Below are 17,598 nucleotides of genomic sequence, written 5' to 3'. Positions count from 1 at the left end.
CACTACATATCTTTTCCATTATTCTACTTTCAGACTTTCATTCCATATATTTAAAATGTGGGTCTTTTAAACAATGTATAATTAGGTTTTGTATTTTTCTTCACATGGCATGTCTTTTAATTCCAGTGCTCTGTTACACATAACACTATTATTGACATAATTGAATATAAGTCTTTTACATTGTTATCAGCCATCTATTTGTCCCATCTGTCTTTGTTCCTTTATTTCTCCTTCCTTGCCTCATTTTGGATTAGTCAAAAGTTTTATATTATTGTATTTCCACCATAGTAATTTTTTTTTAAGATTTTATTTTTAAGTAATCTCTACACCCAACATGGGGCTTGAACTTACAACATTGAGATCAAAAGTCACATGCTCTTCTGACTGAGCCAGCCAGGCACCCCTCCACCATATTAGCTTTTTACTTATGCATTCTTTTTTTTTTATTATTATGTTTATTTATTTTTGAGAGAGAGAGAGAGATAGAGTGTGAGCAGGGAGGGGCAGAGAGAGAGGGAGACACAGAATTTGAAGAGGGTTACAGGCTCTGAGCTCTCAGCACAGAGCCTGACACGGGGCTTGAATTCATGGACTGTGAGATCTTGACCTGAGCTGAAGCTGGATGCTCAACTGACTGATACACCTAGGCACCCCTTTACTTATGCATTCTTATATTAATCTTGTAGGAATTAAACTATTTATTTTAGGGTATGTCTTCCAGAAATTAGATTTTTACCACTTCACAATGCTAGAAACTAAGGAATCTACTCCTGAAATCGTTTCACTGTATGCTAATTTGGATGTAAATTTTAAAAAATAAAAAAATAAATTAAAAAAAGTTTAATTATATTTTCTGAAGTCTTGCCCTTTTGTACTAATTATCACATATTTTATCTCTACATAGATTTAAAATTTTTTAATTAATTAATTTTAAGAGAGAGAGCACAAGCAAGAGAGGGACAGAGGGAGATGGAAGGACAGAATCCTAAACAGGCTGTGTACTGTCAGCACAGAGCCTGACTCGGGGCTCAGTCTCACAACTGTGAGATGCTGACCTGAGTCAAAATCAAGAGTAGGACTCTTAACTGAATGAGCCACCAGGCACCCCTCTACACAGATTTTAAAGCCCACAAGTAATCATAATTGTTTTTAACATTCAATATTTATTTATATTTATGCAGTTATTTACCCTTTCCAGTGTGCTTTTTTCCTTTGTATCATTCTATGCTCCCTCTGAGATCATTTTCCTTCCTATAGAAATTCCTTTAGTATTTCTTGTAATGCAGTTCTCTGGCAAGAAATGCTCTTAAGATTTAGTTGTCTGGAAAAAAATGTGTATTTTCTTTCATTTTTGAAGGACACTTTAGTTAGCTACAGAATTTTAGGCTGGAATATAAATATTGTTTTCCTATCAGCACATTTATTTATTGAAATTTATTGTCAAATTGGTTTCCATACAACAGCCAGTGCTCATCCCAAAAGGTGCCCTCCTCAATACCCATCACCCACCCTCCCCTCTCTCCCACCCCCCATCAACTCTCAGTTTGTTCTCAGTTTTTAAGAGTCTCTTATGCTTTGGCTTTCTCCCACTCTAACCTCCTTTTTGTTTTTTTCCTTCCCCTCCCCCATGGGTTTCTGTTAAGTTTCTCAGGATCCACATAAGAGTGAAAACATATGGTATCTGTCTTTCTCTGTATGGCTTATTTCACTTAGCATAACACTCTCCAGTTCCATCCATGTTGCTACAAAGGGCCATATTTCATTCTTTCTCATTGCCACGTAGTACTCCATTGTGTACATAAACCACAATTTCTTTATCCATTCATCAATTGATGGACATTTAGGCTTTTTCCATAATTTGGCTATTGTTGAGAGTGCCTATCAGCACATTTAATGTGTCCTCTTAAGAGGACAATTCACTGGCTTCAATTTCTGCTGAAAAACCAGCCATCTGTATAGCTGTTACTGTCTTTAACATAATATGTCTTTTCTCTCTGGCTGCTTTTTTCTTTTATTTTCAGCTGACTCTTCTGTGTCTAGGTGTGGTTTTCTTTGTATTTATCTCGTATGGGTGTACAAAGTTCTTTGTTTGCTTGTTTTGTTATTAAAAAAAATTTTTTTTAATGTTGATTTATTTTTGAGGGGGGGAGGGGTAGAGAGAGAGAGGGAGACAGAATCTGAAGCAGGCTCCAGGTTCTGAGCTGTGAGCACAGAGCCCGATGTGGGGCTTCAACTTGTGAACCATGCATGAGATCATGACCTGAAGTTAGATGCTTAACTGACTGAGCCACCCAGGCACCCCATTTACAAAGGTCTTTGAATGTGTTGTTTAATGCTTGGTATCAAATTTGGAAAATTTTTGGCCAGTAATTTTTCATATATTTCTCCTATCCCATTGTCTCTGGTATTTCAATAGCATAAATATTTGACATTGTCATCATGTTACATATATCTCTTGTACTCTCTTTTTAAAATAAAAAAAAATGTTTATTCATTTCCTGAGAGAGAGAGAGAGAGAGAGAGAGAGAGAGAGAGACAGTATGTGAGCAGGGGAGGGGCAGAGAGAGAGAGGGAGACACAATCTGAAGCAAGCTCCAGGCTCTGAGCTGTCAGCACAGAGCCTGACGTGGGGCTCAAACTCATGAACTGCGAGGTCATGACCTAAGCCTAAATCGGACACTTAACTGACTGAATCACCCAGGTGCCCCCTCCCCCTGCCTTTTTTTTTTTTTTTTTTCAATTCTATCTATTTTTCCTTCTGTTCTTTACTCTGGATATTTTTTACTGCATTATCTTCCACTTCCCTTAATCCTTTGCTCTTATCTAATATCAAACCCATCGTTTGATTTCTTCAAGTATATTTTTTAGGTTCTAGAATCTCCATTTGGCTTTCTTTAAACAGCTTTCAGATTTTTCGGGGGTTCTTCATCTTTTCATCAATTCTGTTTAAAACATTCATCATCATTTTTTTAAGTTTTTAAATTTATTTTGAAAGAGAGAGAGCAGAGGAAAGGCAGAAATAGAGAGAGAGAGAGAGAGAGAGAGAGAGAGAGAGAGAGAGAGAATTCCAAGTAGGCTCTGCACTGTCAGCATAGAGCCCTAAGTGGGACTTGATATCCATGAACCACAAAATCATGACCTGAGTCAAAAGCAAGAGCCAGAAACTTAACCGGCTGAGCCACTCAGGCACCCCTCAGAATTATTTTAAGTCTCTGATTATTCAATATCTGAATCATCAATGATGCCATTTCTCTTGTGTTTTTTCCTGTTTTTTTGATAATTTCTATTACTTTTAAAGCATGTTTCATAAACTTTTATTAGATGCCAGATATTATGAAAGAGTGTAGAGGTACAGAATAGTGTTGTTTACCTTCAAAAAGTGTTGTTTCCTCTGTCAAGCACATAGCTTACCAGCAGATTCCTGTGGTCCAGTTTAGGTGGGTTAAAGCTGTGCTTTATTAGGGCTGGGTTATTATTTTTTTTAAGTTTATTTATTTTGAGAGAGAGAGAGAGAGAGAAATCCCAAGCAGGGTCTGCCGCTGACAGCAATGTGAGGCTCAGTCTCACAAACTTAAAGATCATGACCTGAGCCAAAATCAGGAGTTGGATGCTTAACCAACTGAGCCATCCAGGAGCCCCTAAGCTGGGTTATTTCAATTTTGACCTGATTCTTGGGTCATGTTCTTACTTCAAGGGCATTGCTATAGACTGAGTTGTATGTTCCCCACCCCAAATTCATATATTAAAGGCTTAACCCCCAATCTGATGGTATTTAGAGGTGGAGCTTTTGGGAAGTAATGAGGTTTAGATAGATCATGAGGATGGAATCTTCATGATGGGATGTGTTCCCTTATATGAAGAGACACCATAGAGCTTGCTTTCTCTCCACATGTGCACAAAGAAGAGATCATGCAAGCACGCAGCCAAGATGATGCCCACAAACAAGGCAGGAAGAGAGATCTTTACCAGAAACTAACCATGGTGGCATCCTGATCTGACTTCCAACCTCCAGAACAGTGAGAAAATAAATGTGCATTGTTTCAGCTACCTGGTTTATAGTATTTAGTTATAGCAATCTGAGCAGGCTAAGGCAAGCATAGCCTGACTCCTAGGGACTGTCCCTTCTGGGCGATATACCTAGGGTATTTTCTGAGGCCCATCCAGTTTGGCAGAACTTGAACTCTAACCTCCACCTCCCTAATAGTTTTAAGTTGCTGAAAATCCTGCTCAGCTTTTTGCCTCTGGTCTGCTCTTGCCTGCTGGGTTTCTTGGATTCTGTTCCTACATATGCATGGTTTAGTCATCAGCCAATCACTGGAGTGTAATATCTTTGGATAATTTTGGGGTCACTTTTTTTATAGTTCCCTCCTTTCTGAGACTTTGCTCTTCAAGTTCCAAACTCTGATGTCCTCAGTGAGACTGCTACTTTCTGCTTAGGTTCTATTATCCTTTGCACAAAATTAGAAATACCCTCAGTGAAAAAGGAAGGAAATTAACTCTCTAATACCTTAAGTCATTTTATATATTTTGCCCATTTTCCATTATTGTTTTCAATGGAAGGGTTCATTCTGGATGTTCTGTAAAAACCAGAATACAAAGTTCTGTACTCATATTTTGTGATTCAACCTAAATGTGACTTCCTTTGTGAAGTTTTTCCTGATTCTTTTGCTCTAGAGTAGAATTACACTCAAGTGGAACTTTCTCTGGTTGCCATAGAACCTGGCACATACCTCTATCATTACCCTTACTAGATAATGTTCCCATTTTTATGTAACAGTTGTCTCTCTAAGGGACTACCCTATTAAGTTCATTACCTTTTCTGAAAAATTCTTTAAAGACCTAACTATACTCAGTCTCTCATTTTTCTCTTCATCTCCTCCAACTTTTCCTTGAATCTACTCCAAACTTGCTTTTGCTCTCACACCATACCAGTAAAACTTACATTATCGTGCCCATTGACAATTTCCATGTTCTCAAATCCAATGGTGAATTCTCAGGCCACATCTTACTTGACGTATTAGCAGCAATTGGAACAACTGATCACTCTCTTAAGGATCCCCCCTGACCTGGTTTCCCTCTACTTTCCTAGTGGCTCCTCTTCATCTCATCAACATCTAAAAAGTGTAGGACCTCAGGGCTCATTCCTCAGATCTCTTCTCTTTTCTATCAACATTGCCTCCCTTGAAGATCTTGCCTTAGTTCTAGATACCATCCATGTGTTGATAACATTCTAATTTATATTTCCCATCTGTACTTCTTCCCTGAACTCCATACTCATATATCCACCAACCTACTTGACATCTCACCTGGATGTTTAATAGACCATCTCAAATTTTAACATGTTTAGAGCTCCTCATATTTCCACAAATGTGCTTTGTCACTACTCTTTCCCTTCTCCATCAGCAACTCTGTCCTTCCAATTACACTGAGAACAGAAAACTTCTGGTTTCTTCATTTCTTACATCCAGTTTCTGATCTACAAGCTAATCAGCACTTCCACCTTCATATTTTACCCAGAATCTGACAATTCCTTGATATCCCCATTGCTATCACTCTCATTGAAGCCATCCTTACTTATCTTGTCAACATTACTGTAATAACCTTCAAACTTGTCTTCCTACTTTGTTCTTGTTCCTTTTAGTGTATTTTCAACTCAGCATCCAAAATGATCCCATTATAAGATAATTTAGAACATGCTTCTCTTCTGCACAAAATCTTTCAATGACTCCCTAATTCGGAGTAAGAGGCAAACTTCTCTAAATCACCTGCAAAGCCTCACATGATCTCCCTGCTCCCCGCCTAACTTTTCTGACCTCATCCTCTATTACTACTTTCTTGCTCCTTCCACAGGCACCTCCTTGCCGTGCCCCCATCTCTTTGTCCTTGCTTTTCCCCAAAATACCTCATTGCTTCCTCTCCCCAAAATATCCTCATGGCTTCATCCCTCACTTCCTTTAGTTATTCACTCAAATATCACCTTTACAACCAGCCATCCATCTAATACTATGATACACTCCTCATACATACATGCACATCTCCTATCTAACATCGGTGCTTTTTTCTCTTAGCACTTACCACCCACTAACATACTACATAGTTTCCTCATTCATTCATTCATCTTCCTCACTAGCATATAAGCTCCACACGGGTAGGTATTTTTGATTTATTCACAACTGAGTCTTTAGTGTCTGGAACAGGTGCTGTGCAAGTATTTATTGAATGAATGAGTGCCTTTTTGTATCACTTGTATCTACCATCAGATATTTTTGTAGCTGGTACCTGCTTAGCATACATTAGTCAGAAATGTTTGTGAATGAACAGGTACCCCGTATATATACATATTTTTAAAATAAAGAATTTTTTTTAACAGTTTTAGTTTCAAAGCAAAATTGAGTGGAAAGAGAATACTCTCACATATCCTACCTGCCTCCCAACCCCAAACACACAGCCTTTCCCACTATGAACATCCTGCACCAGTGAGGTACATTTGTTACAATCAATCAACCAACACTGACACATTATCAAGCAAAGTCCCATTCACATCTGGTCTCACTCTGTGTTGCACACTTGTGGGTTTTGACAATGTATAATGTATTCATCATTACAGCATTATACAGAATAGTTTCCCTGCCCTAAAAATCCTCTGTGCTCCACCTCCCTACAAATCTGACCACTGATTTTTTTTTTCACTGACTCCATACTTTTGCCGTCTCCAGAATGTCATATAGTTGGAATCAGATGTAGCTTTTACAGATTGGCTTTCACTTAGAAATAAATAAGCATTTAAGGTTCTTCCATTCCTTTTCATGGCTTGACGGCTTTTTTTTTTTTTTTTAGTGCTGAGTAACATTCCATTGTATAGATGGACCAGTGTTTTTGTACATTCACATACCAAGAAGAACATCTTGGTTGCCTTCAAGTTTTCACAATTAGGAATAAATGTGCTATAAACATTCATGTCAGAATTTTGTGTAAATATAAGCATTCAACTTTTTTGGGTAAATACTAAGGTATGGGGTTTCTGGATCATATAATAGGATTATTTTCAGTTTTCTAATGCCCAACTTTCTTCCTAAGTGGCTCTACCAATTTGTGCTCACAGCAACAATGAATGAGGATTCCTGTTGCACCACATCCTCATCCATATGTATTCTCAGTGTTTTAGATTTTAGCCATTCCAATAAGTATGCAGTGGTATTTCATTGTTGTTTTAAATTTGCAATTCCCTAATGACCTACAATGTTGAGGACCTTTTCATGTGCTTATTTGCCATCTGTATGGTGAGGTGTCTGTTCAGATCTTTTGCCCATTTTCTAATGGGGTTACTCCTTTTATTGTTGAGTTTTTAGGATATTTTGGATAACAATACTTTATCAGATGTTCTTTCCAAATACTTTCTCCCAATCTGTGACTTCCCGTTCTCTTGAAGAATGCATTTGACCCTTGAATGCAGAGGTTAGGGGCACCCCTAACCCCACAGTTGAAAATCCACATATAACTTTTGACTCCCCCCAAAACTTTACTAACAACCTACTGCTGACTAGACGCCTTAATAACAGTCTATTTAACATATATTTTACGTGTTATATATTGTATTCTTACAATAATCTAGGTAAATGTAAATGTTCAAAATATGAGGAAAATATTTATAGTACTCTATTTATTGGGGAAAAAATCCACTTATAAGGGGTACCCCCATAGTTCAAACCACTGTTCCTCAACGGTCAACTGTATATCTTTTTACAACATGTAATCATGCTATGAATAATTGCTTTCTAATATAGCACTATAGCACTTCCCATTTTGCGTGATCACCATTCTATAAGGCTGCAAGATAAGTATCACATTTCTTCCACCACAGAGAGGATTTTATTATCCCCACTTCACAGGTTTAGGGAGATAAGAGAATGGTAACTTGCCTAAGGCTGTAGCGCCAATAACCCGCAGAGCTCAGAGTGGGAGTTGGAAGGAGCGGTGTAGTGCTTACCCCTAGGCCAAGCTGCCCCTCCCCGACCGCGGAGGTTTCTATGACTAGGTAACATTTCCTCTTTTGGCCTCCTACCGACTTTAAAAGCCAAGATTCTCAGGGTGACAACTCCGGGATTTAAAATCTGGGGGCAAGGCCAGTTGGCTGCGGGGCGGGCGCTCTCCTCCTACACGGCTTTGGAGCCCGCGGAGGCGGAGCGAGCAGTCCACGCCCTCTCGCCGGTCCCAGCGCACTTAAGTGACACGCAGAGGGCGCGGACACCGGACCTAGCCTGCAGGAGCACGGCGGTCCTGCCGGGCCTACATCTCCAGGTGCGCGAGCCCGCTGTCCCGCTGGGGCGAGGGAGCCGGGGCCGCGCGGCAAGACGCGCGCTGACCAGCGGGGCCAACGGCGCCGGGCGCGGCGAGCCACTCCGCGGCCCGGCCTCCCCGAGTCTGACGGGCTCTGTCCCCGGTGACCACCTTTGTCAGGCTCGGGCGTCGGCCCCCTGCTCGCCCCGGCTAGACTGTCGCGACGTCGGAGTAATTCCGGAGTCTCCCACCGCCGCTTCTTCCCTTACCCAGGCCTCGGGAAATTTGCCGCGGAAACGAAAGTAAATTAAGTCTGGGTGCGTCTGCGCGGAAGCAGCGGCTGCCACATCCAGGTTCTTTGGGGACAGGCTTGCAGGCGGGGGCGGGGCTTCCTGATTAGGCCGGCGGGCGGCGGGCGGGGACGGCGTGCACAGGAAGTCGAACTGTGAGTGGGCCTGTCGGGTGGTGGGCGGAGCTCGCGGCTGTCGAGGAAGTAGAGCTGTTTGCAAGCCTTCCGTATTCCCTGAAATTGGGTGGTGGCAGGGCCCGCGGAATTTTCTGGGGTCCTGTGCAGAATTGTCAAAGGCCCTGGGCTGCGCTCCTTTTTCATCAGATGTTTCTCGCCAGGTGTAACTCGGTACAAGGGCGGAAACCTGCCCTCGGGCCAGGATGACGGTGTGGCGTTGCGTTGTTGCTATCATTTTGTAGCGTTGATGGGTTTTTATTGCAGTATCCTTAAGGTACAGTGGTGCATGCTCTGGTCACTATAGGATTACGTAGCTGTCCCAGGGTGGGACTGCTTACCAACCCTTTGAAAGGGCCTTTTACTCTTCCCCTTGGGGCTGCGCTGGTTGCGGAGATAATCAAAAGCATTTACGGATAATCTTAGACTTGAGCTGGTAAATGGAAAAGAAGGCCCAACTGCCATAGCGACAAAAGGGACGAATATCATAACCCTAGGAGACCTCTTAGGTAGTCATGGCAAGTTTGCTTTTACGAAGTACTGCAGAATCTCTTCAGGATTTTGAAGAGGTTAAGCTACAACCTCCTTTCCTAAGCATTTGACAAAACCTCAGGGATTGGAGGAGGAGCAGTTATTTCTTTATTTCTTGCTGATCTTTGGCTCTTCCTTGTCCAGAGCTCCTGTTTATCTTGGGCAAAGCCCGAGGCTGTTACATTCAACCACTCTTCTGAAGACCTTTGGTAAATAGATAGGTGATAGAGTAAGGAGGAAATTGTGATCAAGTAAAAATGTAGAGGGGCGCCTGGGTGGCTCAGTGGGTTAAGCATCCGACTTCTGCTCAGATCATGATCTCACAGTATGTGGGTGTGAGTCCCGCATAGGGTTCTGTGTTGACAGCTCAGAGCCTTGGAGCCTTCTTCAGATTCTGTGTCTCCCTCTCTCTCTACCCCTCCCCCGCTTGTGCTTTCTCTGTCTGTCTCTCTCAAAAATAAGTAATAAACATTAAAAAAAGTTTTTTAAAAAAAAGTGAAAAATGGGGGAGCCTGGGTGGTGCAGTGGGTTAAGCATCCAACTCTTCATTTTGGCTCAGGTCATGATCTAAGAGTTCGTGAGATCCAGATCAAGGTCCTCTTGCCTTCCGCTATCCGACTCTGCACTGACAGTGTGGAGCCTGCTTGGGATTTTCTCTGTCCCTCTCTTTCTGCCCCTCTCTCTGCTCCTGCTCTCCCTCTCTGAAAATTAAAAAAAAAAAAAAAAAAAAAAATTTTAATGTTGAAAACCGCAGCTCTTCTAAACACAAAAAGTGAAGACCAGGTTTATTTAAAATTTAGGATGTGTCATTATTATCGCTAATAAAACAGCAATAGTGATTAACTTTAATTTTCATTTTCATCTGTCTGTACTATATTGAGCACCAGAGATATGTTACACTTTTAAGAATGTGAATATTAATGAGATTAAGAAAAATGCCTTAAATATCAACTTCCAAAATGGCAAACTATTATGTGGTGCTTATTAATCCATAATATATCAATACCACAAATATGATCTGGAATTTGAAAAAATATATGTGGATTCCTGTGCTTTGGTTGGATGTTGTACTCTGGCAAAAATGATTCCATCAGCCTGTAGAGTATTGATTTTGAATCACATATTTTGTTATGTTCTAAAAATTTAATCTGTGTTTTCCCTATTTCTGACTGTAACATACTCATTTAATATAGGTGAACAAGGCTACAATATTAGGTTTTTGCATGGAATTTAAAGAAAGAGTATAGTTTACTATCTAGAGAAGTAGCATGTGTTAGTGAATTGATGGTAGAGGTTTGAATGAAGAAACAAAAGTTCAGTTCCAGGATCTGCCACTTTAGATGAATCATTTAACTCCAGATTTTAGTTTGTTTATTTCTAAATTGGAATGATAAGAATAAAACGTATTCATGGGGTCATAGTGTGCTAATGTACGTGATAATACTTGGTTAAACACTTTCAGTCTTGTCCTTTGCTTTTCATTTGGTTCTTCCTTACTCAGGGCTCTTGTTTATCTGGGGCAAGACATTAAGCTGTTATAATTATAAGAACGTTAGAGAAGTCCATGTTGGATACTTGAGTAAAATCAGAGTTCTATTAGGGAAGAGGGAGGCAATGATAGGTAGGCAGCTGACATTTTCTGACTCTTTATGTATGGTCATCATTGAAAAATTTTTAAAAAATAGTCTTCTACCACTGAAAGGTAAATATGAATATTTTTAAGTCTTTTTAAAACTTAAAAAAAATTTTTTTTAACGTTTTTTATTTATTTCTGAGAGACAGAGAATGAGCGGGGGAGGAGCAGAAAGAAAGGAAGACACAGAATCTGAAGCAGGCTCCAGGCTCTGAGCTCTGAGCTGTCAGCATACAGCCCGATGCAGGGCTTAAACTCATGAATCGCCAGATCATGATCTGAGCCGAAGTCTGATGCTCAACCAACTGATCCACCAGGCGCCTCTTTTTAAAACTTTTTTATTAAAGTGTAACATTAAATGTGAAGTGAACATTTCATAACTGAACAGCTCTATGAAGTATCACAAAGTGAACATTACACAGGTTAAGAAAAAGAACATTGCCAAGGCACCCTCACGATGAAGCTAAACATCTCTTTCCCAGCTATTGACTGCCAGAAACTCATTGAGGTGGACGATGAACGCAGACTTCGTACCTTTTATGAGAAGTGAATGGCCACAGAAGTTGCTGCTGAGGCTTTAGGGGAAGAATGGAAGGGTTACATGGTCCAGATCAGTGGTGGTAATGACAAACAAGGCTTCCCCATGAAGCAGGGTGTTTTGACCCATGGCCGTGTCTGCCTGCTGCTGAGTAAGGGGCATTCCTGCTACCGACCACGGAGGACTGGAGAAAGAAAGCACAAATCTGTTCAGGGTTGCATTGTGGATGCCAATCTCAGTGTTCTCAACTTGGACATTGTGAAAAAAGGGGAGAAGGATATTCCTGGACTTACTGATACTACTGTGCCTCATCCGCTGGGGCCCAAGAGAGCTAGCAGAATCCGCAAGCTTTTCAATCTCTCAAAGGAAGATGATGTCTGCCAGTATGTTGTGAGAAAGCCCCTAAACAAAGAAGGTAAGAAACTTCGAACCAAACACCCAAGGTTCAGTGTCTTGTTACTCCATGTGTCCTCCAACACAAACGTCAGCGCATTGCTTTAAGAAAGAGTGCATGAAGAAAAACAAGGAAGAGGCTGCAGAATATGCTAAACTTTTGGCCAAGAGAATGAAGGAGGCCAAAGAAAAACACCAGGAACAGATTGCCAAGAGACGGAGGCTGACTTCTCTGAGAGCTTCTACCTCAAAGCCTGAGTCTAGTCAAAAATGAGATTGTTGTAAGAGGAACAAATAAATAAGATCAGACATCAAACCAAAAAAAAAAAAAAAAAAAAAAAGAAAGAAAAGAAAAAGAACATTGCCATGATTCTGAAGTAAGAGGTTCACTGTCTCCTATCTTCTGTCATAGTGATCACTGTCCTGCCTGTTAATATCATGAATTAATTCTGCCTTTGTTTTTGGCATTATTATTTATTATTAATTTGTATTTCCCCCAGTTTTAGTGAGGTTTAACTGACAAAATTGAGTACAGAATATAAGTATTTTCATATAAATATATATAGATTTATTTTGCTTTTGGAGAAATTTTAGAAATTTGTGAAATTCCTTGAAATTTTCAGTTAATCTCAGTGGACAAAATTTGCTTTCCTGAGTCTATGAATTAACATCTGTTTATGAAAAAAACAGTAAGAAATTCCATTAAAATGGACATAATTACATTATTAGTTGAAATTAGTTATCATCAGGTGATGTAAGAGGGCAGTGTGCTTTCATTAGTTACTCTGTAACATGGCCTTATAATGTGGTTTTCTACCTGCCTCCATTCAGTGTTTTTGTGACTCTTGGGTATCTAAACTACTCACAAGAGCTTTCTAAGATATTCAGTGCTTATAAAGTTGAATTGTTCCATGGAAAAAAGGGAGGAAAAAAAACCAACGACAGTGAACAGTGAAAACAAAAGAAATCACCGGAAACCATGCAAGAGGTGCACAGGATTAAGTAAGACCAGACCAAACCAACAAACTGCAAGACTGGAAGGAGAACTGACTTGGGTCCAGAGCCGGCCTCACAAAGGGTGGTGGAATCACCTGGAGGCCTCCTTCCCCTAAGATTCATCATGCTTGCAGGAGGCACTGCAAATTCTAGTTGGTTCTGGCAAATTTGAGGAGACAAGACCTTGGCTGAAGGAGAGAGAGCTAGTAGAACTCAAAAGAAGTTGAAATCTTATACCCGAATGGCATATTTCAGGGTTAATAATTCCTTCCTGTTTCTTTACTCTGTGAGCCTTTTTTAAAAAAAATTTTTATTAAAAAAATTTTTTTTAACATTTATTTTTCAGAGACAGAGCGAAACAGAGCACAAAGTAGGGGAGGGGTGCGGGGGGGGGGGGGCAGGCAGGGGCACACAGAATCCAAAGCAGGCTCCAGGCTTTGAGCTGTCAGCACAGAGCCTGATGTGGGGCTTGAACTCACCATGAGATCATGACCTGAGCCGAAGTCAGATGCTCAAACGACTGAGCCACCCAGGCACCCTGAGCCTTTTTTTTTTTTTTAAAGGTTATTAAATATTCATATACAACATTATTTTTGAAAACTGCTAGATATATTTCAGAGTATGGATGTGCCATAATTTATTCTGTCTTCTGTGTGTGTAAATTGTTTTGTATGCTTTTGACGTTCTGTGTAATGTTTCCAGGAACATCCTTGTAAATTATCTCAGCAGCTCTGATTTAATTAAAGAAATACTGAGTGAAGGAATTATTCTCTTTAAGAAATACATTTTATTGGGGGCGCCTGGGTGGCTCAGTTGGTTGAGTGTGTGACTTCTGCTCAGGTCATGATTTTATAGCCTATGAGTTCGAGCCCCACGTCGGGTTCTGTGCTGACAGCTCAGAGTCCGGAGCTTGCTTTGGATATGTGTGTGTGTCTCTCTTTCTGCCCCTCCCCTGCTCACGCCCTCTCTCTCTCTCAAAAATAAATAAACACTAAAAAATTAAAAGAAATACATGTTGTTATAAATGTATTTCATGTTTATTGAAGGAAATTTGGAAAATGTAAAAGTGTACAGAAGAAAGTAAAAATCACCCTTCTATCCAGATATAATCCTTGCTAACATGTTGATGTCTTTTGTTGTCTTTTTTTTCTGTATGTGTATCTATATATCTAGACATCTACCTGTATGTATAGATTTTTTATTTTTACCTGTAATTTTGAATGATTATATAATAGTCCATCTTATGAATGTCCTGTAATTCATTTAACTGTATCTTTTATTTTTGGACAATTAAATAGTTCTTTTTAAAAAATAATCATCTATTTAATGATCAACTGCCATATGCTAGGTTTTGTCCTAGACATTGCAGACGGTGTGCAAGGTAGTTTCCTGCCTTCTGTGAAATTAATTAGAAATAATTCTCAAATTAGAGCTGTCTTAACTGTTTCAAGGGAGAAGTAAAAGGTGCTGTGAAAATGTCTAATGGGAAGACCTAAGATGGCTTCCTTGAGGAAATGACATTTCACTGAGACCTGAAGGATGAATAGGATGAGCCAGGAGAAGAATACGCCCTAAGAGGGTTATAGGGGAGAGTGGAACAAATTACTCTGTCTCCTCCCACTCTACCATTCTTACAGGGATGGATCAGTAGAGCACTGCTGAGCCGAGGATCTCAGCTGCACCCTGGCATTCTCAAAACACACTGAAACAGATTAAATATGGATAAATGTGGGCGGCTGGGCCAATCATAGCCAAAATCATAAAGTAGGAAATGTGTTTTCCTTTCAGAAATGAGGAAATTGAGGCTTATGTAAGTTACCCAAGTCACGGGACTAACAAATTTTAGAGCTAGAGTTCATACTCACAAGAGAAAGGTCTGTCCTCTTTCCACAGCATTTATGGCTCTGCTACCTCTCCTTCTATGCCTGCCCCAGCTCCATCACCACCCTCTACCCCTGGTCTTCATGCCGTTTATTTAGGTAGCCTCCCCCACTCCCTGTCTACCTGATAGATGTGCATCTTTCCAGAGGGTGCTTCCTCTTGTTTGGGGATGTCTTATGTTATAGAAATAGTGTTGTCTACTGTGCTGCTATGTGAGCTTTCTGGGGGTGGCGTGGTCTACCCACAGCCTTTGTACAAGGTGTAGATGGTAACCTGAGGCAGATGACCACAGGCCACTACACAAGACCACCATCAGCCTAGGCATTTTCAGAAACACCTGAGGTAATTTTTTTTTAAATCCTCTGCCTCACAATATTCTATCATGAAAAATTTCAAAGTGTAAAGTTAAAAAGATTTTACACCCACAGCTAACATAATATTCAATGGTGAAAAGCTGAAAGCTTTTTGTCTAAGATCAGGAATAGGACAAGGATGCCCAAACTTGCCACTTTTATTCAACATGATATTGGAAGCACTAGCCACAGCAATTAGGCAAGAAAAAGAAATAAAAGGCATCCAAATTGGAAAGGAAAAAGCAAAGCTGTCACTATTTACAGAAGACATGATATTATCTATGGGAAACCATGAGGATTCCATAAAAAAACTGTTAGAAGTAATAAATGAATTCACTAATGTTGTAGGATACAAAATCAATATAAAAAAATCTGTTGCATTTCTAGACACTAATAATGAGCTATCAAAGAGTAATTAAGAAAACAGTTCTGTTTTTCATTTGCATCAAAAAGAAAAAAAGTGCCTAGGGGGGTCACCTGGGTGGCTCAGTTAAGTGTTCCACTTCCACTCAGGTTATGATCTCGTGGTTTGTGAGTTCGAGATCCACATCAAGTTCTGTGTTGACAGCTCAAAGCCTGGAGCCTGCTTCAGATTCTGTGTCTCCCTCTCTCTCTGCCCCACCCCTACTTGCGCTCTGTTTCTCAAAAATGAATAGATGTTAAAAAAAAAAAAAAAGAAAAAATGCCTAGGAATAAATTTAACTGAGGAGCTGAAAAATCTGTGTACTGAAAACTATAAGATATTTTGGAAAGAAAATGAAGATATAAGTGGAGAGATGTTCCATGCTCATTGGAAGAACTAATAACGTTAAAATGTCTGTACTACCCAAAGTAATATACAGATTTAATTCAATCTCTATTAAAATTCCAATGTTAGTTTTCACAGAAATAGAACAGGCAACCCTAAAATGTATATTGAACCACAAAATACCCTGAATCAGCAAAGCAATCTCCAGAAAAAATAAAACTGGAGGCATCGTGCTTCTGATTTCAGACTCTATTACAAAGCCATAGTAATTAAAATAGTGTGGCATCGGCATAAAAAGAGACTAATCAATGGAACAGAATAGAAAACCCAGAAATAAACTCACACCTGTGTGGCCAATTAATCTGCAACAAATGAGCCAAGAATATACAATGGGAAAAGGACAATCTCCTCAATAAATCATGCTGGGAAAATTGTATAGCCAAATACAAAAGAATGAAACTGACCACTATCTTATACCATACAAAAAATTAACTTGAAATGGATTAAAGACTTGAACATAACATCTGAAACCATATAACTTCTAGAAGAAACCATAGGCAATAAGCTCCTTGACATAGGTCCTGGCAGTGACTTTTTGAATCTGACACAAGTAAAAGCAACAAAAGCAAAAATAAACAACTTGGACTACATCAAACTAGAAGCCTTCTTCACAGCAAAGGAAAACTGTCAACAAAATGAAAAGGCAACCTACAGAATGGAAATCAATATTTGCAAATCATGTATCTTAAGAGCTTGATATCCCAAATATATAAAGAATGCATAGCAACTTCATAGCAAAAAAAAAAAAAAAATCCACTAAAACATGGGCAGAAGATCTGAATAGACATTTTTCCAAAGAAGACATACAGACAGACAACCAGTAAATGAAAGATCAGCATCACTCATCATCAGGGAAATGCAAGTTAAAACCACAAAGGAATATCACCTCATACCTGTTAGAACTGCTGTTACCATACAGACAAGATAACAAGTGTTGACAAGGATGTGGAGAAAAGGGAACCCTTGTGGACTGTTGGTGCGAATGTGACTTGTAGTCTTTATGGAAAACAGTATGGAGCTTTCTCAAAAAATTAAAAACAGAACTACCATTTGATCCAGTAATTCCACTTCTGGGTATTTACTCAAAACAAAAACAAGGACACCAGGGTGGCTCAGTTGGTTAAATGTCTGACTTTGGCTCAGGTCATGATCTCATGGTTTGTGGGTTTGAGCCCCACGTTGGGCTCTGTGCTGACAGCTGAGACCCTGGAGCCTGCTTCAGATCCTGTGTCTCCCTTTCTCTCTGCTCCTCCCCCACTCACACTCTGTTTCTCTCTCTGTTTCTCAAAAATAAACATTAAAAAAATTAAAAAATAAAAGAAAACAAAAACACTAACTCAAAAAGACATATGCAGTCCCATGTTCATAGCAGCATCAATTGCAATAGCCAAGGTATGGAAATAGCCTAAAAGTCCATCAATAGATGAATGGATAAATAAGATGTGATATATCTATATCTATATCTATATCTATATCTATATCTATATCTATATATACACACACACACATATATATATACATATATATTTTTTTTTCTTATTATTATTCTCATCATTATTCAGTCATAAAAAAGAAGGAAATCCTGCCCTTTGTAACAACATGGATGGACCTTGAGGGCATTATGCTAAGTGAAGTGTCAGCAACACAAATACCGTATGATCTCACTTATATGTGGAATCTTAAAAAAAAAAAAAGAAGAAGAAGAAGAAGAAGAAGGAAAAGAAG

The 17,598-nt window shown here is 39.6% G+C and overlaps 1 protein-coding gene, 1 long non-coding RNA gene and 1 pseudogene across 5 annotated transcripts in view; 2 read left to right on the top strand and 1 right to left on the bottom strand.

Annotated features, from left to right (window-relative positions):
• Positions 1 to 372: 372 nt before the first annotated feature.
• Positions 373 to 12,199, bottom strand: LOC123608106. Its single transcript, XR_006717100.1, has 3 exons — positions 12,030 to 12,199; positions 4,182 to 4,187; positions 373 to 384 (listed from the first exon to the last, which is right to left on the bottom strand). It is a non-coding gene; the product is annotated as an uncharacterized LOC123608106 (long non-coding RNA).
• The window catches only part of RIPK1 (receptor interacting serine/threonine kinase 1), a 41,995-nt gene continuing 32,491 nt past the window's right edge, over positions 8,095 to 17,598 (top strand). The window contains exon 1 of one of the 4 annotated variants that reach the window (XM_045497580.1): positions 8,095 to 8,298. The gene's annotated coding sequence lies outside the window, so the exon portion shown is untranslated. Of the gene's footprint in view, positions 8,631 to 17,598 lie in introns of all 4 variants that reach the window. The other 3 variants (XM_045497583.1, XM_045497581.1, XM_045497582.1) reach the window with 3 other exon arrangements.
• LOC123608105 lies at positions 11,160 to 12,151 on the top strand (annotated as a pseudogene).

This window comes from Leopardus geoffroyi, chromosome B2, assembly GCF_018350155.1.
Source record: "Leopardus geoffroyi isolate Oge1 chromosome B2, O.geoffroyi_Oge1_pat1.0, whole genome shotgun sequence".
NCBI classification, from domain to species: Eukaryota; Metazoa; Chordata; class Mammalia; order Carnivora; family Felidae; genus Leopardus; species Leopardus geoffroyi.
This window is presented reverse-complemented; position numbering and strand designations above follow the sequence as displayed.